Genomic DNA, 6,107 nt, shown 5'->3' with positions numbered 1-6,107 from the left:
CCAGGCTTCTTGCGTTCGTGTACAGGCACCTAAGATAACTAATCAATTGCCCTACTTTCTCAGTATGAATCAGGGCCTCTGTCATACTCCTTCTCCTGCATCACCCATGCAATCTACTCAGAGATGTCCACATTCCTGCAGCTGGTCCATCCCTGGGCTTGCACAGCCTCTTCTCCCCACAGGCCCAGGAGATCCAATACCTCCTGTCTGCTCCAAGCTAGAGTGTGTCTGGAGCATGTAGCCAGCATGGGCAGCTAGGCAGTTGCACACAGCAGTGGCAAGCTGCTAGGTGTGCTCGCCAAGATGGACAATCAGGAAAAGGCATTTCAAAAATGTGCAGTGATTTAAGGGAGGGTGGGGGATAGTTTCCATTCTCTGTGACCCCTGGGCAGTGGAGTTCCCATGTACGGGCTTAAAGACCAGCATCATGTCACCTCTTCGCCTTCTATTTGATATGCTCAACAGGTGGAGACTCTTTCAGTCTTTCCAGATCTTGAATCATTCTTGTGGCTCTCCCTGAATTCTTTCCAATTTGCCAATGTTCATTTTGAAGCATGGACGTCGGAACTGGATGCAGAGCCCCAGTAATGGTCTTGCCGATGCTGGATGCATAAGATCTGAAAGCTGGATCAGTGTCAAAATCCCAATGTTACAGCTGGGGAAACCCATGGCTACTGGCAGAGCCAGGGTGAGCCCACTGGAGTCCTGACTCCCATTCCATGATTAAACCACTAGAACATTTTTGAAGGAAATGTCTAGCCTTGACAAGCCTTCGTGTGTGAACATTGTTAGCAGCCGGCCTTCACTGATCAGGTGGGTTACTTCAGTCAGCTCTAGAAGGTGTGTTATGTTTTTATTTGACATGTAACCATTTGTTGCCAATTCATTGAACTTTTTACTTTTGGAATCTCTGTACTTTGGTAAGTAACCTTTCGCTGGCTCTCACTCTAACCACCTCTCAGTGCTGGGTTCGAAGCTGGGGCGTGCTGCTCCTTTGGAAGCAGTGTGTCTGTAAGTACTGTGAGGCGCCAGTGGAGCAGGGGCTGGGCTCTCCAAGGAGATGTTCAGAGGGCTTGGCAGTCAGAGTGTGCCTTCTGGCAACCTGCACCTGGGCTGGGAGAGGCGTGCTTGGGTTGCTGGTGGGGTCAGGGAGTTGAACAGGCACAGCCTGGGTAGCCTGGGAGGTGTCACACCCAGCCCTCACTGAGCTGCACCCACTTTCTGGGATGTCGGCCCTTCCCCCGTGATGTGGGATCCCGCTGATGAGATGGATACAGAGTCACACAGATTGGATGTAGATAGACACAATGCACGTGCGCACACACACACACACACAAACACATCAGATACATGTATGCACACACACATTGGATACACACAAACACACACATCGGATACATGTATGCACATACACGCACCCCTCACACACACATTGGATACACACACAGAGAATATCAGAGAGAATATGCAAACACATGCACACAATGGTGAACACACCCTCACACACACACATTGTGTGGTTATTGCTCATTTCTCCCCCCTCCAAAGCTCTTCTGGGAAAGAATGCTCCTGAACAGCTGCAAGCTGGGGCCTGGCCGGCAGCTGTGGCTGAGCTCCCAGAGCAGCCCAGTTCAGCGCAGGGCTGGGGAGCTCACACCGAACGCTGGGAATTGGGCACGTTGTCAATTGCTGCTCCTACTTGGCTAATATAAAACTAACTGTACCCAGAGTCCAGCTGTGCCCCAGATCCGCCTGCTACCCAGAGACGGCCCTTCCCGGGCTGGCCTGCTGCCACTACTCTAACGGGGCTGCCAGCAATGCCTGCCCCCCTGCCCCGTGATCAGCTCCATGGCCCCGGCGTGCGTGCACTAGGACTGGGCACTTTACCCCTTCAAACTAAACTGCTTCCTGCAAGCCAGACCTGGGAGGCCAGGCGTCTGGCAAGAAATGGTCAACCACTGTCCTGCAGCAGTGCAGCAGTGTTCAGCTTGAGCGCGTTGAGACTGGGGTGTGTGTGGCAAGCATGAATCTGTATGTGTGTAGTTGTGTGCATGTGTGTGTGCCCATGTATATGTGTCCGTGTGTGTATCTGAGACTGTGTATGGCGCTGTGTGCATATGTGTGTGACCGTGTATATATGCATCCATGTGTGTGTGCAGTTGTGTGCATGTGTGTGCCCGTGTATGTGTGTGTGCAGTTGTGTGCATGTGTGTGTCCGTGTGTGTGCAGTTGAGTGCATGTGCATCAATCTGTGTATATATCTGTGTGCATACGTGTGTAGCAAGGGCAGCTGGGGACACGAGGGGGCCAGAGGGTCAGCACGCTTCCCCTCTGTAGTCCAGAGGGAGGCAGGAGCAATATGAGTGCCTGTCCTGTCCTCGGGGTGAGTCTCCCTCTCCCTCCAGGGCTCTCACTGACCCTGCACATAGTCCCACCCCTACGTCCTGGGAGCACCCAGGTTGTCCCATCTCCTTCAGGCTGAGCAAGCAGTGACGTGGTCTTGGCACCCTGCACCCAGCCGGTGAGTTTCCAGCTCTGCTCTCCAGCCGGACGTGATGGAGCAGAAGCAGTGGGAGCAGCCGAGCGAGGTGGCTTTGGCCTGCCTGGCCAGGGGAGCCATGTGGCTGACTTGGGAGCCTTGCTCCCCCAGCACGGCCATCCCCCTGTTCATTGCTGCTGCTTGCTACCCTCTCTCCTCCCCTTGCAGCTAGGCTGCAGCTGCCCATCCCTCCAGAGGGCCCCCGACCCTCCGCCTCCCCCCTCACTCTGCACCAGGGGCGAGGAGCAGCCTGTCCCGTGCATCTTGCAGGGCTTAGATAACTTTGGTGGCTCCCATTGGGTTCGGCACGTGGGAGGCAGGGGCTGCTGGCAGCAGCAGGCGCCGCAGTGCACAGGGCTGGGGAGCAGCAACGCACTGAGCTGTACAAGACACATGTGCTGATGGAGTGTGTATCTGTGGTGCTCTGGGTCCTGCTGCTGCTGGGGAAGGACACATGGCACTAGACCAGGGAGTAGACCAAGGGGAGCCCCAAGGTCAGAGATTCTTGTTGCAGCCAGGACTGAGTTGAAAGTGTAAGCAGGGGAATGGTCCCGCTATTGTGGGGAACTTTCGTGGCTTATATATGACCCCAGTGGAATGGGCTGGTGAAAGGATCTGAGTCCTCACTCCCACTCCCTTTACCCAGAGGCCTGCCTGACCTCAAGGGCTCCCCTTGCACTCTCCTGTGGCAGAGTCCTCGTAACCCCGACAAGGCTGGGCCCAGGATTCCTGGGGGGCTCCACCCCCAACCTTGTCATGGTCATGTAGGGCAGGGGCGAGGGTGTCCCTGCTCCGGGATGCTCTCTCTGCTCTGGATGCTTCCCTGACCCACTGATCATCACATACAGTTCAAAGCAAGTACAATTTATTAAACAGCAATCCATTAAAAAAATCAGGAGAAAAAGGGAACCCATTGCAGGAAAACCCATCACCCTGCTCTGTGGCACGGGGACATCACAACCAGCGACTCTGGAATGTCAGGGCAGTTCACAGCCCGTCCCTCACACGTCCCAGCACTGCTGCTGCTCTGCCTCCAGCGACCTGGGCTGCTTCTCTGGCCCCGGTTGCTGCAGCTCTGCCCCCAGCACTGACCTGCTCCCTCGGCTGCTTCTCTGGTTCCTGCTCTCTCCTTAGCTCGGCCTGCTCTGGCCCAGGCAGTTCCAGCTCTCATGGAGGATGGGACCCCCCCTGGCCTCCTGACTCCCTCATTAGCCTGCCCGCCCTGTCAATCAAGCTGTCCTGGAGCATTGGCCTCTCCCCATTGCCCCGGGGACTGTCAGTCTCAGGGTACTGGTTTCCCACCGATCCTTCCCCTTCCTTTTGGTACTGGGAGCTAGCAACCAAAACCCATCACTGAGTTTTAGTAAGGGGACAACAGTCCCCTTACATAAGGATCAGCTGCTGCTGAGACGGGCCCTGCTGGGCAGGTCCCATGATGCAAAGGGAGCTTGAGTTTTGGCCCTCATGCCACATGTCATGGGGATGGGGAGGATGATCCATTACCATTGGTCTATAATAACAGTTACATTAATATCTTGGGTTCCATCCCCAGTGGTGTGAGGGAGTGTGGTACAGTGGTTAGAGAAAGGGGCTAGTCAATAGCAATCCCTGATTCGAGTGCTTAGAGCAAAGGACTGGGAATCAGGACTCCTGGTATCTTTATCTGCCTTTGTGAGAGGAATGGTGTCTCGTGGTTGGAGCAGGGAGTGCTGGAAGTCGGGATTCCTGGGTTCTATTGCTAGCCCTGTCACTGACTCTGTGTCGGGCTTGGGCAGGACACTTCCCCGCTTCGTGCTTCCGGTGTTACTGACCTGCCTTGGGCAATTCATAGAATTATATAATATCAGGGTTGGAAGGGACCCCAGGAGATCATCTAGTCCAACCCCCTGCTCAAAGCAGGACCAATCCCCAATTAAATCATCCAACCAATTTTTGCCCCATATCCCTAAAGGGTCCCCTCAAGGATTGAACTCACAACCCCAGGTTTAGCAGGCCAATGCTCAGACCACTGAGCTATCCCTCCCCCAATTCTGTTAACATGGCTGGAGGGTGATTGCTCTGAGCTGTCCAGTGGAGGGGCCAGTTTGCTATGTGGATTGACTCAAGACCTCAAGTGGTTTGAGCAGCAGATGGGCTTTTTCTGTGATCTCCCCACGCTGAATAATGAGCCTAGCTAATCCCCCTCAGGAACCAGGGAATAGAACATGGAGCTTCTCATCCCCACGGCACCAGCTCAAGGCTGTGCACTGGCTGGTTTGGAGTGAGCAGTGTGTCTGGTCAGTCAGTTCCTAGTGGAGAGGGCCCAGAGCCCATACCCCTAGCAATCACTTGTTCCCAGGACGGCATTCTCCAATGAGTCATTACCCATCTCTGGGGTCGGCCGGGGAGAAGAAAACTGCATCAGCACTGCCTGGGGGAATGCTCAGTCCCCTTCCCCCTGGCCATGGGTGCTGGGTGCGGGAGGGTGTCTCCCCAAATCCGTGCCTTTTTACCAGTGGTGCCGTAATGTGCGAGAGACGTGTAAGTGCTTGGCACCTGGCCCTTCTGCTGAGGGTGAGGAGGGCTCTCCATCACCTGGAGTCGTTGAGTGAAGCCTGGGTGTCTCTTTCTAAGGTACAGCTACACTGCAATAGCAAACCCATGGCACCAAGCCTCAGAGCCCAGATCAATTGACTCAGACTTGTGGAGCTTGGGTTGTGAAGCTAAAAATAGCAGTGTAGACGTTCGATCTTGAGCTGGACCCTGGGCTCTTAGACCCTCATGGGGTTCAGACCTTGGCTCCAGCCACAGTCTAAACATCTCCACTGCAATTTTTAGCCTCACAGCCCAAGCCTTGCGATCCCAAGTCAACTGACCTGGGCCAGCTGAGACTGTGTGCTGGGTCTGTTATTGCAGTGTGAACGTACCCGTAAAGATCTGCTCTAGCTCAACCAGATTGCTGGTCACAGGGCAGGAACCTCTGGGCAGTGCTTTGCAGGAGCTCCGATTGGATGAGTAGACCAGTCCCTTCTAGCCTTAATATCTATTAAGCATGCCATGGCTCTGGGCAGTGCTGCTAGAGCCCTGAGGCCTCTAGATGTGCCTATAAAATACATAGTAACATAGATGGCAAACCTGAGCCACAGAGAGAAGGGACTTGGCCAAACTGGCAGAGGTGGGAACAGAACCCAGGTTTCTACAGTGCTGGTAAATGGACCTCTCTGCTGTCAGATGGGTAATATGGAGCTAAGTCAATTGTGCAACCTACTATATGGAGACTGGTCTGGTGTGGGTGCATGCACATGTGACCCCCCACCATTCTGAATGTGTGGTTCACCCCATCCCAGCACACATTACACCCTGTTCTGAGATGTGCAGAGCCCAATCAAGCTCCTACTGAAGTCAATGGGAATCACTCTCCTTGCTTTCATTGGAGGTGGCCAAGGCCCTGACACCAACACCGTTACAGCTGGAGTGAGAGTCTGTGCAACATGGTTGGTGGGAGGCCAGCCAACTGGCCATCTGCCCTGGATTCAGCAAGAGCAGAAAAAGAGAAAAGACGAGAACAATCCACAGCCCTGAGCAAGAC

Source organism: Chrysemys picta, chromosome 22 (assembly GCF_011386835.1).
Source record: "Chrysemys picta bellii isolate R12L10 chromosome 22, ASM1138683v2, whole genome shotgun sequence".
NCBI classification, from domain to species: Eukaryota; Metazoa; Chordata; order Testudines; family Emydidae; genus Chrysemys; species Chrysemys picta.
Note: the sequence above shows the minus strand (reverse complement) of the source record.